Source organism: Schistocerca serialis, chromosome 6 (assembly GCF_023864345.2).
Source record: "Schistocerca serialis cubense isolate TAMUIC-IGC-003099 chromosome 6, iqSchSeri2.2, whole genome shotgun sequence".
Lineage (NCBI taxonomy): Eukaryota > Metazoa > Arthropoda > Insecta > Orthoptera > Acrididae > Schistocerca > Schistocerca serialis.
The window spans coordinates 418,497,562-418,520,206 of NC_064643.1; the positions used below are offsets into that span (position 1 = coordinate 418,497,562).

The window sequence follows — 22,645 nt, forward strand, 5'->3', positions numbered from 1 at the left end:
GGTCAGGAAGGAATGGGTAACTGTGTCAGACTTGCTTGAGAGACACTAATGGAAACAAAATGAGACTTTTTTTACTGCATTATAGAGGGGGTTACACTGGGAGCCTGCAGGAGAGGCGGATTCATCCAGAATGCCAGCTCAATGGCCAACAAAAGGTGGGTGGCAAAGGCTGCGTATGAAACACTAGCGTGCAACATTCACACACATTGCGACTCGTAGTTTAAGGGAATTTTGGTCTGCACACTGACTCCCTACCGCCATCAATTCAACACTGATCTGGACGGACGGAGCTAAGTGTAGGGACCGTCCCGCGATTCCCCTAAATCGCTTCACGTGCACTACCTATTTTCCTTCGACCTCCTTACCGAGTCCGATTTTGTGCTCCGTCTCTGGCTTCGTTGTTAACATGTCGTGAACCCTTAATCTCCTTTCCTTTGTCCTTCAGGTAGTGTGAATCCTGACTTTTTATAGAAACTGAAGAACGTAACATCTTAACAAGAAACGTAAAAAGAAAAAAAAGACAACTGTGTTGTTGGTGTCCACTTTCAGACTGACAAGTGAGGTTGTGTACTGTAGAAAGTCTGTTCGATTCCTGAAATACGATTCTACAGGGTGTTTGATTATTAAAAGCACAACAAGTAAGTGACCTTAAAAAAAGTTTTACGTGCATCCATCTTCTGATGGGTACTAAGACAGCAGCTCCATATTTATGTCTAAAGGCAGTACCTTCTACTGTATGCATTAAAACTGAAGTGCGCCCTAACAGGCCATGAAGGCCCAATGGTACTGACCGGTCGCCCAAAGGCGTCATTGGGTGCGGGGATCGAGGAGCAGGTGGTCAGCAAAATTACAGACTAGTATCCTTAACATCTGTTTGGTTCAAAACCCTTGAAGATATTTCAAGTTCGAATACAATAAATTTCCTTCAGAGAGAAAATGCTTCTGTCAACAGACCACTCGGTTCTTGAAAACTTCGTTCGTGCGAAACTCAGCTTGCCTTTTCTCACATGATATCGTCCGATCTATAAGTGAAGGGCAACAGGCGGACTCCGTATTCATAGATTTCCGTAAATCATTTCACACTGTGCCACACTGCAGACTGTTAACGCAGGTACAAGCATACGGAATAGGTTCTCAGATATGTGAGTGGCTCGAAGACTTCTTAAGTAACAGGACTCATTATGTTGTCCTCTACTGCGGGTGTTCATAGGAGATAAGGGTATCGTCAGGAGTGCCCCAGGAATGTGTGATCTGACCTGTGTTATTTTCTATGTACATAAATGATGTGGCAGACAGGGTGAGTAGTCTTCGGCTATTTACTGATGGTGCTGTGGTGTACTGAAAGGTATTGTTGAGTGACCGTAGGAACATACAAGGTGAGACACACAAAATTTCTCGTTAGTGTGATGAATGGAAGCTAACTTTAAATGTAGAAAAACTTAATTTAATGCGGATGAATAGGAAAAACAAACCCATATGTTCGAATACAGCATTGATAGTGTGCTGCTGGACATAGTCATGTTGATTAAATATCTGCGAGTAACGTTGTAAATCAATATGCAATGGAACGTGCGTGTAAGGATTTTTAGCAGGGAAGACGAATTGTTTAGTGCGAGAACTTTAGGAAAGTGTGGTTTATCTGTTAAGGAGACAGCATACGAGAAAGTAGTTTGAACCACTGTTAAGTCCTGTTCGAATGTTTGAAATCCGCACGAGATCGGATTGATTGAAGACATCAAAGCAATTCAGAGGCGTGCTGCTAGATTTGTTACCGGGAGGTTCGAGCAACAGGCAAGTGTTAAGGAGATGTTCCGGGAAGTCAAACGGGAATCATTGGACGGAAGGCGACATTGAACGATTCCACTACCACCAACGTGGTCACGAAGATAAGATCTTCGAGATCAGGGCTCGCACGGAGGCATAGACAGTCGTTATTTCATCACCCTATTTGCGAGTGAAACGGGAAGAGGAATGACTATTAGTGGTACAGGGCACCCTCCGCCACGAACCATTCAGTGGTTTGTGAAGAATGTATGTAGATATAGTTGTAGATGTACAAATAGAATAATGCATTATAAAACACAGTTCAGAACTTATTACGATGGAAAGACAAGTCCGGTACTATCGCACAAGACGATTAGCCCTTGAGTGGCTACTTAACTGCCCCAGCTGTTTAGTACTATTTACCTTCTGGCTTCACATTCACACCCAACCGCACACACATGATGTGTCAAATAAAAGTGGTCCGGACGAGTGGAAAAGAGTGGCCGTGAATGTATACATATAACCATTCCCCGTGACGTGCATACCACGAGTTCCAAACCAGTTCAGAGCGCAGCGCGCGCTGTGTCAGTGTGAGTGGAGCAATGCGAAGGGGAATTGGGGAAGCGGGTGTTCGTTGCGGAAAGTTTCGTGACAACAGAGTAGTGGAAATGGTCAGAAATGGTCAGTCGTTTACTGAGAAGTTTAATGATGTGAAAGTGCCATCAAAGAGTGCCACGCAACGCTTAGTCTGATAACGGCGTCAGACAGAATCTGTTTTAAAAAACTCAAAAAACATTCCGAAACGGGCCCACGCGCCAGAGAATGTGGCTTCAGTTCACCAGAAAATGCTTCACAGTCCTACCAAATCAACCCGACGCCTGTCACAAGAGACCGGCCTGTCACGCCGGTTATGCGGGCGAGTACTCCATCTGGACCTGCACATGCGTCCCTACCGAGTGTCTGTTTTTCGTGCATTAAAACCAGCTGTCAGCTTGCGTTTGCTTTTGTATAGGGAGCCATAAGGTCTATAGTGTGTCGCAATAATACTCATAGTCTTCAAGAACTGTAGAGGAACATTTCGGATGAGAGTGCAGCGATTCCAGCAGTCCAGCTTCGGTCCGCCTTCAGCGACTTGCTGAGCAGGGTCCAGAAGTGCCAAGAGGTGAATGGTGGTCACTTTCAACATCTGCTATAGTCGGTTTCCTCTGCAGTGTTTCTTTGTTCCCTGCAGCTTGGGTCTCCAGGGAGTTTTTATTTTCCCCGCCCTGTATAACCATAGTACGCCATAGCTGAAGATAATATCACCGTTGCGCATCAATAAACAGTTTCAGAAACCAGTGGTTTGCTGTATACAGCGTATGTTCAGGTGCAATTATGCAAGAGCCAACCAACTATTTGCCAACAGCCTTGCCGCAGTGGTAACACCGGTTCCCGTCAGATCACCGAAGCTAAGCGCTGTCGGGCTGGGCTAGCTCTTGGGTGGGTGAGCATTCGGGTCTGCCGAATGCTGTTGGCAAGCTGGGAGCACTCAACCTTTGTGAGGCAAACTGAGGAACTAATTGATTGAGAAGTAGCGGCTCCGGTCTCGTAAACTGACATACAGCCGGGAGAGCAGTGTGCTGACCACGTGTCCCTCCATATCCGCATCCAGTGACGCCTATGGGATGAGTATGAGATGGCGGCCGGTCGGTACCGTTGGGCCTTCCAAGGCCTGTTCAGACGGGGGTTTAGTTTTAGCTTTTAGTAACCAACTATTTGGATAATGGTCCTTATTGTGAAAGTATGTGTATGTGGTACATGCCTGATGATGCACCGCCACACTTTATAAATCTGTTCGGAAATACGTAGCACGCATCTTCGACAACAAGTGTACAGGTATTGGTCGTTGCTCGGCAATAGCTTGGGCTCCCACGTCACCCAACCAGAACCCTTCGAATTTCTTTGTGTGGGGATAGTTAAAAGCTTTGGCACATTCCAGGCCGGTTGATAGTGTCGATGAACTCCGGGAACGAATTGTGGATATTTGTCAACGCACTCTGAACACGTCTGGGGTTTTTAACGTGGAGGAGGTACGATGAGGAGACATGCTGAAGCTTGCCTTCACACAAACGGAACGCTTGTTGTAATGTGCTTTTTCGCAAGTGTATATCTCCAGTTGCAAATTGTTCATGTACTCAATCGTAATACGCTATAGACGGGAAGTCATAGGTTTCCGGATCTATATCTATTGCTTGCTTTATTGTCTTCTACTCGCACCTTTCGTTTGTACCTGCAACAGTCACAAAGATCCATTAAAAAGGTCGGCAAAGTATCTGTCTACGCCTCTGCATTCGTCTCAGAATATCTCTAGCCACAAACTTCGTTACTTTTCCAGGTCGGCGGTAGTCAATGTAACTTACATCTACGTAGTCAATGGTGAGAAATGTAATGAACAGAGTGCATTTTGGAACAACTCGGCTTAATTCCATGCACTTGCTTGGTAAAAAGATTGCCTGAGTGAAGGATTTTCTTTTGCAAATCTGACTTTTCTATCCATTTGGTGCAGTACTCGTAGTAACTGTTTAAACCTTTTTGAGATGAACGATTAAGATCTGAAGTGATGGACTCTCTTCTTCACAAGCATACGTTGACATACAAAGTCACTTGAGATACATTTGAAGTGGTTCAGGCATTCATTTTCGCATTTGATTTTTGTCAGCATTAAAAATATGCTGTACATAAATCACACAAAGCTAACCGATTACAGAAATTCAAGAGAAATTTTTCCATATTTCTTCCGATACGTAAGTGCCGCCATCTATTCAATACACTTGTAATCGCCAGTCGTGAAAAAATTATACACAGCACTTTTTCGGTGTTTTCGTATGTTGTCGTGGTTCTGGGTCGTCCTTCAGATGGATCGTCTGAAGGACTGAAGACACGTTTTAGTTGGTCCCTATAATCACATGCTGCGATGTGGTCCCTTGAGCCACCCCGAGAAACTATATACTTGCTTTCGAAAAAAGAGAGAGAGAAAGAATCTATGTATGAAATTGTTCTGCAACTTCTTTTGATTTTATTACTACATGCTCAGCATCATTTCAGGATCAAAATCAAACTAGAACTCTCAAAGGCATTAACGATTTCGAGTGGAAAGCTCAAGTGCTAAATCCGAAAAATCATTAATAATTCATTTTGTGGCTTGAGACAATTGAAAGATGAGAATTTAAGGAATCTGAAAAAAACCAGTATCATAATTCAGAAAAACCTGTAAAATGGGGATGCATGTTGTGTGAGGGAAAGGCGAGAGCAAACAGGACAGACAGGAATGTTTTTACAAAGCTAATGAGCAAGGTCGTAGTTACGTAAACTGCATCCTTCGAAAAACTTGTCTGTCAAATGTTGCAAGTGTGGAATTTGGTACATTCATAAGAACAAATTATTTTACTCCATACTGAACACGTGGAACGAAGCCTTGAAAAAGATTTTTAGGGCCCAATAGACGAGCGAATGTGTGATATATGGTACTGATTATGTGGTAGCACAGGAACACGTGAACAGAGCAGATTTCAACAGTAGAAAAAAAGCGATAAATTTCACGAAAGAATTTCGAAATGGTTTGCCAAAACTTTGGAACAAATTGAAAATTGATATTGTAACTGCAAAGTGAAATAACTGTTTAGCATATAGGGAAAAACAATTAATAAGCTTGTCAGAATTGTAACGAATTCTTGTATTTTTACAAAGATTATGCAGTTTAGAAAACTTTTAAAGAGACCTTAGGTTTAGATGCCTTTATACATTAAGAGATTTCATCATTATCAACGGGAGCAAAAATTGTATTTTTTATGCAGAAATACTCAATCGAAGTACTAGTTATTAGGCAGTAACAGTACGGCAAATATCACATTAATACAAGTACGTACAAAAACTATTAACTATGCGTAGCTGAAGCAACTGCATGAAACAAATATTCTACGACTGGGCATAGCTGCTGTCGCGCTATGAGAAGCATAGCGTTATGGAGAGGAAATGACGGAATGTGCCGTCATTTTGTGCCGCCAGCTGGGGGAGACGTGGACAACCGAGGACGGAGTACTAGGGTTAGAGAACAGTTGGAGAGTACGATGTGCATGTATAATGTCGAGAATGAAATGAGACAATAAGATTAAAATAATTTGTCTGGCACACCGAATCCAGATAAATAAGTTGATGTTTTGTGAGCGATCAGACCAGAAATGCGCCATGTACACAAGGACGTATCCAGTGGGTGGGGCAGCCCCTCGCCCCGTCACATAAATGAAATTACGCACAACCTAGTTTCCGTGTAGTGAAATTGAAAATATTTTGATTTTCATCCATATGACAAAAAAGGGATTTGCCCTATCGAAGTCAGAAAGAGCAACGATAGTTTCAAACGGTCCACACATCCATAGAACTATCGGCTACTGCCCACCGTATTTTAGCCAAGACCAGTTGTTGGCCCTACTTAAACTCATTTGTTTTATTAATCTGTTCAGTTCTTTCTTGAAGTTGAATTTAATGTAAATGTTACCGTTTATTGTTTTTACACTCTGAGCTGTTGTGACAGTCTCTGGTTACGGATAAGTTTGTAACAAAAAAAAGAAGAGAAAATCGAATTCTGATTCGGCTGCTAACGTTCTGCTAAGTAAAGAAATGTATATTAATAACCTAATTATCTATCTATAGCAGTTTACGGTTAGCACTCGCGGTGTTATGTGGGGGCTGCTAGAGCTTTGAAGTTGCAATATTTCACTGTTTCACAACATCACATTAAAATCAGTGCCTAAAAATATACTTATATTTGTGTGTGGAACCCAAAAATTACGTTGATCAATAAAATTATTGCCCAAATGACGATGGTTGGATTTCTTTAAAAAAAATTGTTCAATATCCTGTCATTTGTAGCCCAAATGGCAGAATATCGCCCAATCTGGTCACCCGGACGGCAATCAGTAACGAAAAGTAATTCCAATGCGGAGCGATGGAGAGCCAAAGGGATATATGATGACAGCACATCCTATAGTGAGATCGTTTCTAAAGGATTTTTTTTTTTCAGCTGGCCGCTTGAATTCGTTCGAGTCGACTGTACCTTACATCCCACCCACCCCATTGCGTCCAAATCCATTTACGCTGTTGTAATACTATAATAACTAAAGCTAGCAATTCCATCCACAAATAGATCTATACGTATTCATGCATTCTTGCACTATCAAGTGACTAAACATGCACAAAGGAAAACACGTAGTGTCAGAGATAAATCTTTAGTTGTGATGAATTTTATTTTATTTTAAAACAATGAACAAGTACCAGTTCTTCCAACTTCTCTACCGACTTTGGATAGTTCTGCGTGTTGAGTCGCTGTGCTAGCAATCTCTAGACTGGGGAGGCGAAGTGGTTTAAATCCATCCGTCAGCAACCTTGAAAATAATTTCCCACTTACAGTTTAGGCAAATGCCGGCTTGGTTTCTTGGTGTTGACTACAACCAATTCCTTCCAAATACAGACAGAGTACAGTTACCTTAAACATGCAGCCCCTCATGAAAAGAGGCGAGCCAAGCGTCCCTACAGAGACTCCCGGCACTGACAGCCGTATGTTAAATAAATAATATTCAGAATACTCCTACTTATGCTCTTGCATTTCTCTGTAGGAACACTCGATAATGTAAGAAATGATCTTTCTTGCATTACAAGGAGTGGAAGATGCATACTTAAATGAGGTCAATTGGGAAAGTGTAAGAGTGAATAATTCGAGATCCTTTCCATTTTCGCCACAAACAATTATTCTAGCTTCTCTGTCGAACAGAGATGTCTTTATTCTAAAAAGCCCGTCGGTAATAATGACGGAGACCCAAAAAATTTGGACACATGCATTCCTGTTCACTTCTCAGTTCAAATTCACACTGGAAGGAAAAAAGTGTGAAATGACCGTAGAGGGTGAAGGGAGATGGGAGCATGAGTGCTTGTTAGTAGTTTGCCAGAATATCGCACGCCTAGGTAGCGAGATTGTATCTCCAGTTGGTGAAAACTTCGAGTCATTTTCGAATAAATTGGTTTATCGTTTATGGAAGTTTTCAGAATAAATGAGAAACATGAGGCTTCTTAAGGTCCTCTTCAATAAATCGGACCCTCCTCCCCTTGACAAAATCCTGGTTATGTCCATGACGTGCATCACGTAGCTAATACGACTCCGACTTTCCTACTGCTGATATTTTACACCATGTATAGTCGACAGTAGCATTTCTTTTCCAGCATGGGTAATAGCAACAAAAGGGAAATGTTACTGTCGACTACAGAAACAAGAAATTACGATATAAAATGGCAGCTGCAGCAAAGTGAACGGCTTATCGTATTAGCTACGTAATATAATCCTACGTTTTACGTACGTGGAGAGAAAACATTTCCTGACGTGTGTGAGCATACCGTGCTCACAACAGCATTTTTTTGGTGGTTTTATTATTTCCTTACTATTGTACGCCTGTTAACATTAAGCAGGCAGCAGCGCCGCAGCGAAAGCCGTACTGCTGTTAACAATAGGAGCTATTTTCAGAGTCTAACAATGCTACTGCTCAGGGTGCAAGCTGGTGCAAATCGACAAACACAGACGGAGCTGCTCCCGCCCAGCTGGATTACAGTCAGAATCACTCTCATGTTTGTGGCAGTAGTATTGATGGTAAATTAATAATAATTCTTTTTTAAGTCGTCAGTCTGTTGCTTGGTTTGATCGGGCCCACTACGAACAGCATTGTAACCAATTTATTTATTTCAGGCTGCATCTTGCACCCTATGTCGTCAATTACTTGTCGGGTGCCTCGGCAGATTTTACCCTCTGCAGCTTCCGCCAGTACCACGGAAACTATTCCGTGATGTCTTAACACTTACAAAATCATCATGTTCCATCTTCCTGTCAGTGTTTTCCATATTTGCAAATTTACCAATTCTGCAGAGCACTTCGTCGTTTGTTGCAGTAACAGTTCACATAATTTTAAGCATCCTTCCGTAGCACCACAACAAAGACGGTTCGAGTCCCTTCTGTTCCGACTTTTCCGGGCTATGAATCACTGCCATACAGTACTGTGCTCCGAATGCATTTGGTCATAAAGTCCCTCTTTCCTGTCTGCTTTTTTGTTGTCCTTTCATCGTCTATCACGCGTTATGTTGCTTCCAACGTAACAGAACGCCTTAGCTTCGACTACTTCCTGACCATCAAATTTGATCTCAGGTTCATTGCCTATGTCATTTTTTTTGTTCCGCATTAGGTTTAACTTCCTGCAGCTTCTTTCGGTCCATATTTTATACTCATTAGACTGTTCATTCCATTCATCAAGTGCAGTAATTCTTCTCCCCTCTACTGTGGCTAACAATGTCAGTGAATCTTACCAGTAATAAACTTTCAGTCTGAATGTTAATAGCACTCTTTTGTTTTCGGTGGCGGCTGGTGAGTATGCATTTGGATGCTCACAAGTTTTTATACTCACATCAACTTGTATGTGTGAAATAGTATCTTTGTATAGAAGTTATGATTATGAACTAATTTATATAACTGCACCCACTGTCAATAATAAAAATAACACTAATAGTAATTATTAATAATAGATTATTATTATTATTATTATTATTATTATTATTATTATTATTAATATTATTATTATTATTATTGTTGTTGTTTCTTTCTTGTCTCAGACGTTATGTCTGGTTAAAAATGGAAAGTGTCGCGGACCTTGATCAAGCGTCACTTCCTTTTAACTGTACTGTATATGTTACATTGCATTTAGGAACTTTCAGGTAGTTGAACATGTATCAATAATTACAGATTTCTGTAGTTGTATATATAAGTTTGGATGTAGCTGTATTGCATTGATGTACTGGTGGATATTGTGTGGTATGACTCCTGTAGTTGATAGTATAATTGGTATAATGTCAACTTTATCCTGATGCCACATGTCCTTGACTTCCTCACCCAGTTGGATGTATTTTTCAATTTTTTCTCCTGTTTTCTTTTGTATATTTGTTGTATTGGGTATGGATATTTCGATTAGTTGTGTTAATTTCTTCTTTTTATTGGTGAGTATGATGTCAGGTTTGTTATGTGGTGTTGTTTTATCTGTCACAATGGTTCTGTTCCAGTATAATTTGTATTCATCGCTCTCCAGTACATTTTGTGATGCATACTTGTATGTGGGAACATGTTGTTTTATAAGTTTATGTTGTAAGGCAAGCTGTTGATGTATTATTTTTGCTACATTGTCATGTCTTCTGGGGTATTCTGTATTTGCTAGTATTGTACATCCACTTGTGATGTGATCTACTGTTTCTATTTGTTGTTTGCAAAGTCTGCATTTATCTGTTGTGGTATTGTGGTCTTTAATAATATGCTTGCTGTAATATCTGGTGTTTATTGTTTGATCCTGTTTTGCAATCATGAATCCTTCTGTCTCACTGTATATATTGCCTTTTCTTAGCCATGTGTTGGATGTGTCTTGATCGAGGTGTGGCTGTGTTAGATGATACGGTTGCTTGCCATGTAGTGTTTTCTTTTTCCAATTTACTTTCTTCGTATCTGTTGATGTTATGTGATCTAAAGGGTTGTAGAAGTGGTTATGAAATTGCAGTGGTGTAGCCGATGTATTTATATGAGTGATTGCTTTGTGTATTTTGCTAGTTTCTGCTCGTTCTATAAAGAATTTTCTTAAATTGTCTACCTGTCCATAATGTAGGTTTTTTATGTCGATAAATCCCCTTCCTCCTTCCTTTCTGCTTAATGTGAATCTTTCAGTTGCTGAATGTATGTGATGTATTCTATATTTGTGGCATTGTGATCGTGTAAGTGTATTGAGTGCTTCTAGGTCTGTGTTACTCCATTTCACTACTCCAAATGAGTAGGTCAATATTGGTATCGAATAAGTATTTATACCTTTTGTCTTGTTTCTTGCTGTCAATTCTGTTTTCAGTATTTTTGTTAGTCTTTGTCTATATTTTTCTTTTAGTTCTTCTTTAATATTTGTATTATCTATTCCTATTTTTTGTCTGTATCCTAGGTATTTATAGGCATCTGTTTTTTCCATCGCTTCTATGCAGTCGCTGTGGTTATCCAATATGTAATCTTCTTGTTTAGTGTGTTTTCCCTTGACTATGCTATTTTTCTTGCATTCGTCTGTTCCAAAAGCCATATTTATATCATTGCTGAATTCTTCTGTTATCTTTAGTAATTGGTTGAGTTGTTGATTTGTTGCTGCCAGTAGTTTTAGATCATCCATGTATGTGGTTTTGTGTGAGTATGTTCCAGTAATATTGTATCCATAATTTGTATTATTTAGCATGTTGGATAGTGGGTTCAGAGCAAGGCAGAACCAAAAAGGACTTAATGAGTCTCCTTGGTATATTCCACGCTTAATCTGTATTGGCTGTGATGTGATATTATTTGAATTTGTTTGGATATTAAGTGTGGTTTTCCAATTTTTCATTACTATGTTTAGGAACTGTATCAATTTAGGATCTACTTTGTATATTTCCAATATTTGTAGTAACCATGAGTGGGGTACAGTATCAAAAGCTTTTTGGTAATCAATGTATGCATAGTGTAGCGACCTTTGTTTAGTTTTAGCTTGATATGTCACCTCTGCATCTATTATCAGTTGCTCTTTACATCCTCGTGCTCCTTTGGAACAGCCTTTTTGTTCTTCATTTATAATTTTGTTCTGTGTTGTATGTGTCATTAATTTCTGTGTAATGACTGAAGTTAATATTTTGTATATTGTTGGTAGGCATGTTATGGGGCGATATTTAGCTGGGTTTGCTGTGTCTGCTTGATCTTTAGGTTTCAGATAAGTTATTCCATGTGTAAGTGTATCAGGGAATGTGTATGGGTCTGCAATGTAACTGTTAAATAATTTAGTTGGATGTGAATGTGTTGAGGTGAATTTCTTTAGCCAGAAATTTGCTATTTTATCTTTTCCAGGGGCTTTCCAGTTGTGAGTAGAATTAATTGCTTGGGTGACTTCATGTTGCAAAATTATCACTTCAGGCATTTGTGGTATCATATTGTACTTATCTGTTTCACCTTGCATCCACCGTGTATGCCTGTTATGTTGTACCGGGTTTGACCATATGTTGCTCCAGAAGTGTTCCATGTCTGTTATGTTTGGTGGATTGTCTATTTTAATGTGTGTGTTATCTATTGTCTTTTAAAATTTCTTTTGGTTTGTGTTGAATGTTTGGTTTTGTTTCCTTCTATTTTCACTTTTTTTATATCTTCTGAGTCGTTTGGCTAATGCTTGTAATTTCTGCTTCCTTTCGTCTAATTGCTCTGTCGCTTCTTGTTGTGAGATTTTACGTAACCTTTTTCGTTTTTTCCGAGATTTCATTTCTTATAAATTGTGTTATTTGTCAGATGTCTTTTCTCAGTTTTTCTATTCTGATCTGTAGCCTGTGTTGCCATGCTGGTTTTGTGGGTTTCTTCTGTGTGTTGGTTGGTTCTGATCTCTGCCTAGTGTGTATATTTAGTGTAGTGAGTGCTCCTATGTAAACCAGTAGTTGTAACTCTTCCATAGTTATGTTTGCATTTATTTTGTTGTGTATGATTGTGTTGATAGTTTTTATTGTTGTTTCGACTTGTGGGTTATTTGGCGGTCTATGCAAGAATGGTCTAATGTCTGTATTTGTGTCTTTGTATTCTATATATGTCAGCTGAAATTTTTCTTCTATATCTAACATGTGTGTCACTTCGTGTTCTATTTGTGCTTGTTCAGGTGGCTGTCTTAAGATTTCGTTTTCCTCTGACTGTTTAATTGATGCGTGTTGTTCTTTGATTGTTTGCTCTGGGATGTTTGAGTCCATTACTGTATTTTCTTCTTCTTCTGATTGCACATTATTTTGTTGTTCCAGTATTTGTTGTACTTGTTGTTTGATGTTTTCTAATTCTGACTGGGGTATCCTGTTATTTTTGATTATTACACGGATCTGATCAGCTAGTCGTCGTTCTGTTAAAAATTTTAGTTTTGGATATCTGGTAATAAATGTTGTGTATACTTGTGATCTGTATCCAGTTGTGTTGGTTCCTAGGTTTGTTGCTTGGTAATAACAGAACATGAGGTGTCGATTAACTTCATCTGACCATCTCATCCTCTGTCTTTGTTTTCCTTCTAGGGTGGTTGCAGGAAGCATATCCTGCAAAACACCTCTATTTGGATTTGAATCATTTTCCAGTTGGCTAGCAGTGTCGTTACCATTGTGGGCGGGCATAGGGTTCAAGCGTCGTCCCCGACCATGACGGCGCTTGTCCGAGGCTTCTTTAGTTCTGTCCTGAACCAACTAATCACACTAAAAGGGGGGTTAGCCGTATTAGTGGTTTGTTCTTTTCGTCGCCTTTTACGACTGGTAGAACATACCGGAGGCCTATTCTTTTCCTGGGCCTCCACGGGAATTATTATTGTTATTATTATTATTATTATTATTTCTTTACTTTCTCAGACGTTAAGTCTGGTTAAAAATGGGAAGTGACGCGGACCTTGATCAAGCGTCACTTCCTTTTAACTGTACGGTATATGTTATATTGCATTTAGGAACTTTCGGGTAATTGAACATGAATCAATAATTACGGATTTCTGTAATTGTATATATAAGTTTGGATGTAGCTGTATTGTATTGATGTACTGGTGGATATTGTGTGGTATGACTCCTGTAGTTGATAGTATAATTGGTATAATGTCAACTTTATCCTGATGCCACATGTCCTTGACTTCCTCAGCCAGTTGGATGTATTTTTCAATTTTTTCTCCTGTTTTCTTTTGTACATTTGTTGTATTGGGTATGGATATTTCGATTAGTTGTGTTAATTTCTTCCTTTTATTGGTGAGTATGATGTCAGGTTTGTTATGTGGTGCTGTTTTATCTTTTATAATGGTTCTGTTCCAGTATAATTTGTATTCATCATTCTCCAGTACATTTTGTGGTGCATACTTGTATGTGGGAACGTGTTGTTTTATAAGTTTATGTTGTAAGGCAAGCTGTTGATGTATTATTTTTGCTACATTGTCATGTCTTATGGGGTATTCTGTATTTGCTAGTATTGTACATCCACTTGTGATGTGATCTACTGTTTCTATTTGTTGTTTGCAAAGTCTGCATTTATCTGTTGTGGGATTGGGATCTTTAATAATATGCTTGCTGTAATATCTGGTGTTTATTGTTTGAATCTGTATTGCAATCATGAATCCTTTCGTCTCACTGTATATATTGCCTTTTCTTAGCCATGTGTTGGATGCGTCTTGATCGATATGTGGCTGTGTTAGATGATACGGGTGCTTGCCATGTAGTGTTTTCTTTTTCCAATTTACTTTCTTCGTATCTGTTGATGTTACGTGATCTAAAGGGTTGTAGAGGTGGCTATGAAATTGCAGTGGTGTAGCTGATGTATTTATATGAGTGATTGCTTTGTGTATTTTGCTAGTTTCTGCTCGTTCTAGAAAGAATTTTCTTAAATTGTCTACCTGTCCATATTATTATTATTATTATTATTATATTATTATTATATGCATAACATGTCTGACGAAAGGAAGGACCGAGCGAGGTGGCGCAGTGGTTAGCACACTGGACTCGCATTCGGGAGGACGACGGTTCAATCCGGTCACCAGCCATCCTGATTTAGGTTTTCCGTGATTTCCCTAAATCGTTTCAGGCAAATGCCGGGATGGTTCCTTTGAAAGGGCACGGCCGATTTCCTTCCCAATCCTTCCCTAACGCGAGCTTGCGCTCCGTCTCTAATGACCTCGTTGTCGACGGGACGTTAAACACTAACCACCACCACCACCACCACCACCACGAAAGGAAGACTCTCTTTTTTGAAATTTTGTTCTTTTGTACATAATTCTGTAGAGTTTGGGCATGAACGAAATAATGTATAACCTTTTACTACTCTCTATCTCATCATCCAAATATTAGTATTACCAAAGTTTTATCACTTACCGGGTCTCTGTTTCTGAAGTAGGAAAAGGACTTAATCTCTTCTTTTGAAATGTCCTATCCTTCCTATCCGTATTCTCGTGATCTTTCAAACTGCCGAAGCCTTGTGACACCTAATGACGGCACATTTGTGAAGAATCAAGAGTCATCAAAATCATAAATCAAGAAGAGTCCAACAGCATAAAAATCATATCCTAACTGATTCTGAGAGATAGGAGCAGTGTCAAGTCAGTGTTATAGTGGAGTTCTGTAAAGATATCTACCACATATCACACGTCCACACAGTGATCGCTGAGTAACCCTGGTTGATGTATTACGGAAGATGCAGAGTCACATCTGTATCATGCGAGACATGGTTCCATGTGTAGATAATGGCAAATTTAAGCTTCCGAGGAGGCATAGATTATAGAGGGTGATTCAGCTGACCCTACCGTTTAGTTTTCAGCAACCCATAACTCCTTCAGATACGGTGTCCAAGATTTTCATATTCTCTTGCTACCTACAAGCAAGCGATTAGTCCTCAGCAAAAAATTAACAGGACCTTTTCGTAGGAAATTTAAAGTAGTTAAATTTTGTAGTGAGATACGTTTTCGCTGGAAGGCACAGTTTTGTAGCTGTTCAAGAAACACGCCTTTGAAAATCGCTTTTGTACTTTTTTTGAATAATTCGAAAACTACGGCCTCTAGCGAAAACGTATCCAAGAACCAAATTTTACTACATTAAATTACACTCACACACACACACACACACACACACACACACACACACACACATACACACACACACACACACACACACACACACACACACACACACACAAAGTTTTGCATCACCTCGGTTCCGAGAGTTCCGGAAACTGTACAGAAAATTGGAATAGAGATCAACATAATCATTTCCGCCCTTTTTATTGCTCATGAAAACCACAAATTGTATGTTGTACCACCATACAGCGAGACCTTCAGACGTGGTGGTCCAGACTGCTGTACACACCGGTTCCTCTAATACCCAGCAGCACGTCCTCTTGCATTGATGCATGCCTGTATTCATCGTGGCATACTATCCAGAAGTTCATCAAAGTCGTGTTGGTCTACATTATCCCACTCCTCAATGGCAATTCGGCGTAGATCCCTTAGAGTAGTTGGTGGGTCACGTCGTCCATAAACAGTCCTTTTCAATCTATCCCAGGCATGTTCGATAGGGTTCAAGTCTGGGGAACATACTGGCCACTCTAGTCGAGAGATGTAGTTATCCTGAAGTAAGTCATTCACAAGATGTGCACGATGGGGGCGCGAATTATCGTCCATGAATACGAATGCCTCGATAATATGCTGCGGATATGATTTCACTATCGGTCGGAGGATGGCATGCACGTATCTTACAGCAGTTACGGCGCCTTACATGACCACCAGCGGAGTACATCGGCCCCACATAATGCCACCCCAAAACAGCAAGGAACCTTCACCTTGCTGCACTCGTTGGACAGTGTGTCTAAGGGGTTCAGCCTGACCGGGCTGCGTCCCAACACGTCTCCGACAATTGTCTGGTCGAAGGCATATGCGACACTCATCGGTGAAGAGAACGTGATGCCAATCCTGAGTGGTCCATTCGGCATGTTTTTGGGGCCATCTGAACCGCGCTGCATGATGTCGTGGTTTGCAAAGAGGGACCTCGCCGTGGACGTCGGGAGTGAAGTTACGCGTCATGCAGCCTATTGCACACAGTTGGAGTCGTAACACAACGTCCTGAGGCTCCACGAAAAGCATTATTCAACATGGTGGCGTTGCTGTCACGTTTCCTCCGAGCCATAGTCCGTAGGTAGCGGTCATCCACCGCCCTTGGGCGGCCTGAGTGAAGCATCTCATCGAGTTCCTGTCTCTGTATCTCCTCCAAGTCCGAACAACATCGCTTTGGTTCACTCCGAGACGCCTGGACACTTCCCTTGTTGAGAGCCCTTCTTGGCACAAAGTAACAATGCGGAAGCGATCGAACCGCGGTATTGACCGTCTAGTCAACACGAACCGTGTACCTCCTTCCTGGTGGAATGACTGGAAGTGATCGTCCGACGGAACCCCTGCACCTAATAGGCGCTGCTCATGCATGGTTGTTTACATCTCTGGATGGGTTTAGTGACATCTTTGAACAGTCAAAGGACTGTGTCTGTGATACAGTATCCACAGTCAACGTCTATCTTCAGGAGTTCTGAGAACCGGGCAGATGTAAAACTTTTTTTTATGTTTGTAGTTTCCACAAACGGAGCGGGAGAATGTGAAAATCTTACTTGTAGTATTTGAAGGCATTGCAGGTTGCGTAACACATAGCGGTAGGGACAGCTGAATCACTCTGCATAGGTTTTCTGTCCATGAACGTTATGTTCAGCTGAATGCTTGCGTCCTAGAAAAGTGGTAAACGTATCAGTCTGATGAAACATAGATGTAAGATCTAACTAGGTAAATAAAGAATATAGACAGAGAAATGACACAAAAAATTTTAATTAATAAGACAGACATGGTCCCCAAAAATTTCACTTAAAAAGTGAAATAATGAAAACTGTATTCATTTTCCTTTGCGAGTGCACAAAACTAGTTTAAAAAGAACGTAAATAACACTACTCTGCACATTTGGAAATAAGTTTTTTAGTTAAGATTTTGGTGTTGTAATGCTGTATGCATGTATCTTAATTGATTATGTGCATTCTATTGCACTTAAATTGTCTTTTCAGCTAGATTGGCGAATTTGCACCGTTTTGGAATACCACGAACGGCAATTTTTGTCATTTATACTGTGAATTTTAATAAATAAAAATTGACTGGTGAACTTCATTGTCACCTCTACTCATACTGACCCTCAGACTGTTGAGGGGAGGGGGGAGGGGGTATAGGAATTGAATTGAATCCGTAATATTGCCGGTAGTGGCACAAGTTAAGTGGATTTTACTGGACGCGTGCGTTAGATACCCAGCAAGGACAGCGCAAACGGAAGCGGTCCTTCTACTGCTAAGCGGTAGCTCCCTCACAGGTGATCGGCTGTTATGTTCAGCCGACTCCTTTTTTACGTTCCAAAGCGTAACATCTTCATCATGTCCAAGTGCTGTTCCACGACACGCTCCCCATTATTTTTCAAACCCAAATTCATGCCTTCTTTATGTATCATCTGTAACGTAATTGCGAGTACAACAGTATATGGTTCTTTTAAACGAGCAAGACATAAGCTGCAGGTACTAAAAGAAACTACCGTGTAACTGTGTGGCAAAGAAATATACTTCACTTGGGAAGTCTACATCGTCTAAACAAGCAAACTTTGATTTGAAAGTTCCCATTACGCATTACACTTTCATAACTAATATTGACCTCCCTTGTACCTCTGAACATCCAAACGGAGAAGCATGTCTCGGTTGTGAGGTTCGACGAGGTCAGTAAACTCTGAAAACCACTGAATTGATGTTAGTTATTAATCACGTGTCGCTAACTCAGACTACAAATCTCAAAGTTTCTTTCTTATGTTCCTGACTGTTGTATCAGATAATCTGGAGAGTCATTAGCAAATGTCATGGAAACAATTAGAGGCCTGCAGTTTCTTCACGTCCTCCACTAAGGCTGTTGTTTTCATTTCAAATGAGGACATGTATTGTGGATAGAAGTATAAACTCGTTGCCCATCAACCTAGTATATTTGAACAAGAAAGTATACAGTCGAGTAAGAACTGTCGTTTACTCAATTTGAAGATAGTATTCTGAGAGTTTATCGTAAATTATATAAATTATTCTAAGACAGAAGACCTAGCATCAGGTGACGTAAGTCTACATTCAGGTCTGTTGATACTGAACCAACTTATCCAGTTTGATGAAGTAAAGTCGTTTAAGTGAAAGAAAATTGAAACAGAGCACATGATTAAGTGCGGTGAATCTGCCGATGTATATGGCAGATACCTGTGATAGTTCACCGAGTTTTTTATGAGTGAATAGAACTGGAAGGAGGCATCAGGTTTACCAGCCAGAGATAAAAAAAACTTCGACGATGCAAGTCGGACTGAGATAACAACAGCATATTGCTAGAACGTCAAATTGTGCTTCCGCTATTTTCAATAAACATCTTCGGTTTCCACTGCTAAAAGAATTCAATATTGGAGACTCTACGAAGTTATTCGACCTTATAGTGTGAGACGCGATGCAAGTAAGCAGATGAAAATTCCATACAATGTGCGTATTACATACTGAGAGCTTCACTACGACGTATGGACTGACTTGTCGCCATACGTAAGGATCTGCCATATGTTCACTGACGTCCAAGCACCCTTCTGTAACATAGCCCTTACTTTCCTGCGTTCTCAAACAGAACAAAACACAGGTGCCTAAGTTTACATCCAGACCTTACCTTCAGTTTCAACTACATTTTTACAAAATGTTTGCCACCAGGATGCGTCAGAAACATTCTTGAAAGCACGACTCAAGAAATTCTTATTTTTAGGAGACTGTTTCGAATGTTCCGTTACATAAATATTACTACACAAGGTGATTAGATTTTTCGTGAATAAATACTGATAGTAACACTATTACAATTTGGTGTAACACTATTTCGGGTTTGGTTACAGTGTAGTAATGTTACTGTATGTGAGACAAATTCATTTTCGACCTTTCCCGCAGCAGTTTAAGGCATTAAGTGGCAGACAGCTTCGTACCAAAGTGAAACAACACGAGTAACATCGGCTGCTTAGTGGCAGCATAGGAGATGCTGGCATTCCGGCTGCCCCGCCCCCCTCCTCCCCCCACCCACCACAACCTCCAGCTGCGGATATTGGGGAGCGCAGAAGGCGGGCTCAGGAGAGGGGCGGAGGGCTCACACTCTACTGTGGCTTCACTCGCACGTCTACGGTTCGAGCTTTCAGTCTCACCCTCGCCTGTTCTACTAGTGTTACTTCCTTTACATTCCATCCCTTTCGCCACAATGTCAGAGTTTAACCTTTACGGTTTATTCAATTTGATTGCGGCGAGAAGCGGAACAACTAACCCTTTTACTATTTCTGCGGCCAAAAGTGTCTGTGGCGAGGAAAGATTGCATAATACGTCAACATTTTTCTTTTACGTACCCCGTTGTCCAAGAAACTGAAAGAAGTGTCATCAACACCGAGATTCTAAGAAAAGGAGTAGAAGCTGTGTTCGACAGGGCAGGATCTGGTTGTAGCCGCATCGACACAACCCTGAAGAAGTTAGATATAAACTAATGTTAATGTACATCGGGAATGAACACAAGCAGTTTAGTTCCAGATTTCTTGAATGTAAGAGTAACGCTAACGTCACAGAATGAAAGTGTATACCTAAAGCGAAAGAAAACATTGCTTTCGTTTTCTGCACACGAATAACATTGGCAGATTTGTTCTTCTGTTTCTTTCGAGCGTCGTACCGCGCCCACAGCCTTCACTTTTTATTAATTCCCATGATATACAACGTTGTGTATACATGTCCTTTTTGCCACCAAATTTGTCCTTTGACCGTGAATCGCGCAAGCAGTGTTCTCTGACATATGGATTTCAATTGATTGTCTATTCTGAAGCGGTAGTTGGGAACCCGCCTGGAATTTATGTAAGCGAGCGATCTCTATAAATTCTCGATGCCGCAGAGGCATACACCACACAGTCCTCAGGCCAGTTCCGAAGCTTTTCCAAAATGTTCAAAAGACGTCCAAATGTGTGTGAAATCTTATAGGACTTAACTGCTAAGGTCATCAGTCCCTAAGCTTACACTCTACTTAACCTAAATTATCCTGAGGACAAACACACACACACCCATGCCCGAGGGAGGACTCGAACCTCCGCCGGGACTAGCCGCACAGTCCATGACTGCAGCGCCTTAGACTGCTCGGCTTTTGACAAACTAGATGACGAAAGCACCTCCATAATCACTTTGCAGCGGATGACAGGTTCAAGTGTTGCTCAGTTGCACCGAACCTCGCAGCTTTTCCGGTTGCGTTAGCGATCAATCGAATTATTATGAAGAAGAAAGATATTCACAACAGTTCTTGAACACCATCAAATGTTGCAGAACAATTTACGATCCCGTGGTAAAGTATCAGGAAGGTTTTAGGGAGAGATTCGATGTGCCCAGAGTAAACCTTCTCAGGCACTGCCTAGACCGTGGCAGGAACATTTCGCCTGTTTCTACCAGGTCCAGTCAGAATCGAGCACTCAGGTGCCACAGAATTGTGCTGAGAAGGATAGTTGGGACTTAAATTCTAGTAATGATACAGAATGTAACTGACTTTTCCATCCGTGAGACGAGCTGGGTATTATATGCGGCTAGTGACACTTCAGCTAATAATGATGAGGCCATTACAGCGTGCGTGTGGTTGTTACATCGCCTGACAGGGAGAAACAGAGAGCTATTTATCGAGCTTTCAGAGTTCATCTGGATATCTAGAAAATTTCTCGACTTGTGTCAATGTTAATTTCGTTCTTAAAACCTGGGAAGGACCATGTTTGTTCTAGTAGTTATCGTAATGTTACCCTCAGGAATAGAGTACGAAAGATTTTGACCAGATGGTCAGCCACCGCTTTGTCTGAACCTTAGAAACTAGAAAGCTCTTTATACGCTTTCATTGTGGTTTAAGGAAGAATCACTGGACCTTCATATCCTGACCCAAATAGGAACTACTATACAACATGTTCACCTGTGCAGACGTCACGTAATAGGTACATTTTTTGGCAATAAAAATGCAAATGGTACTAGAAGGAGGCAGTAAATCCTCGAAGAGCTCCATGAATTTGGCTTCTGAGAACTTCTTCTCGTCATTATAATTTGTTTCCTCTCCTTACCTTATTTTAAATAGTGAGTTGGCGACAGCCCTGAGCAAGACAACGCTGTCTCTCGAAATTATTATCTTTGCCATAACTATTAACAGTAAAACGTCGACAATAAGAATCATAGCAAGTGTTCTTTGTTTCTAAGCGACTCCTCCGTCAGTTGCAGCTGACAGAAGACTGGAAGAATGGCGCGAGAAGGAAGGTTTGATTTTAAAGAGAGTGCGTCCTTTTTAAAACATTAATGTTCTCTTTTCAACTTTTATGAACTAGGGGAATGAGAGACAATGTTCTTCATATGAAAGAAACAGTAACGTTTCTGTGCATCTAGACCATTTTAAGCTTAAATGTTGGCGGCATCTGAGGAACATGTAACCACGGTCCCTACAACGTCTAAATATTGTAAAATGTGGTGGGTATAATTTATTTAGAGCAGGCAGAACATATCTGCTCCAGTATTACAGAGATTTGATTACCGGCGCGTAGTGTATGAATCTGGATGGGCGAACAAAGAGACACTCTGTCGTGCTTCGCTTCAATTTGCCTGCCGGATCATCCGATCTTAAACCATCCGAAAATACCTGGGACTATTTGGAACAGCAGGTGAAACGTAGCAATCAGTATCCCTTCAACGCGGTACCTCTGAGAGATCTAATGGTCAATGAAAGCTTCTGCTGGGCATGGCGTGAAACTTATCGGCTCTGCTCCTCCCAGAGCTAATGCTGTTATTAAGGCCTAAAATGATGTTAAAGTGTTTTCACAATTTTGGTAAACATTTTTGGAATACAGTGATCAGTTAATTGTTATATTTAGATTAAAGTTCAGTCTTGATCACGTTATGTCTGTTTTAATGAGTAACCGGTTTCGGTTTTTTCTATAAAACCATCATCAGACCCATTGGCTCCCTTGGGTTGGTAGGTGGAGCTCTCCTTGCTGCTGTGCAGCAGCAAGGAGAGCTCCACCTACCAACCCAAGGGAGCCAATGGGTCTGATGATGGTTTTATAGCAAAAACCGAAACCGGTTACTCATTAAAACAGACATAACGTGATCAAGACTGAACTTTAATCTAAATATTAAAGTGTTTTATTGCGTCACGTCTCCTGGGAGTGTCTAATCATTTGTTTGTTGCAC

At 40.7% G+C, this 22,645-nt stretch overlaps 1 protein-coding gene and 1 pseudogene across 1 annotated transcript in view; both read left to right on the forward strand.

Annotated features, from left to right (window-relative positions):
* LOC126484358 (uncharacterized) overlaps window positions 1–22,645 on the forward strand; it is a 322,214-nt gene that overhangs the window by 115,467 nt on the left and 184,102 nt on the right. The window lies entirely within an intron of this gene.
* LOC126485693 (5S ribosomal RNA) lies at window positions 3,162–3,280 on the forward strand (annotated as a pseudogene).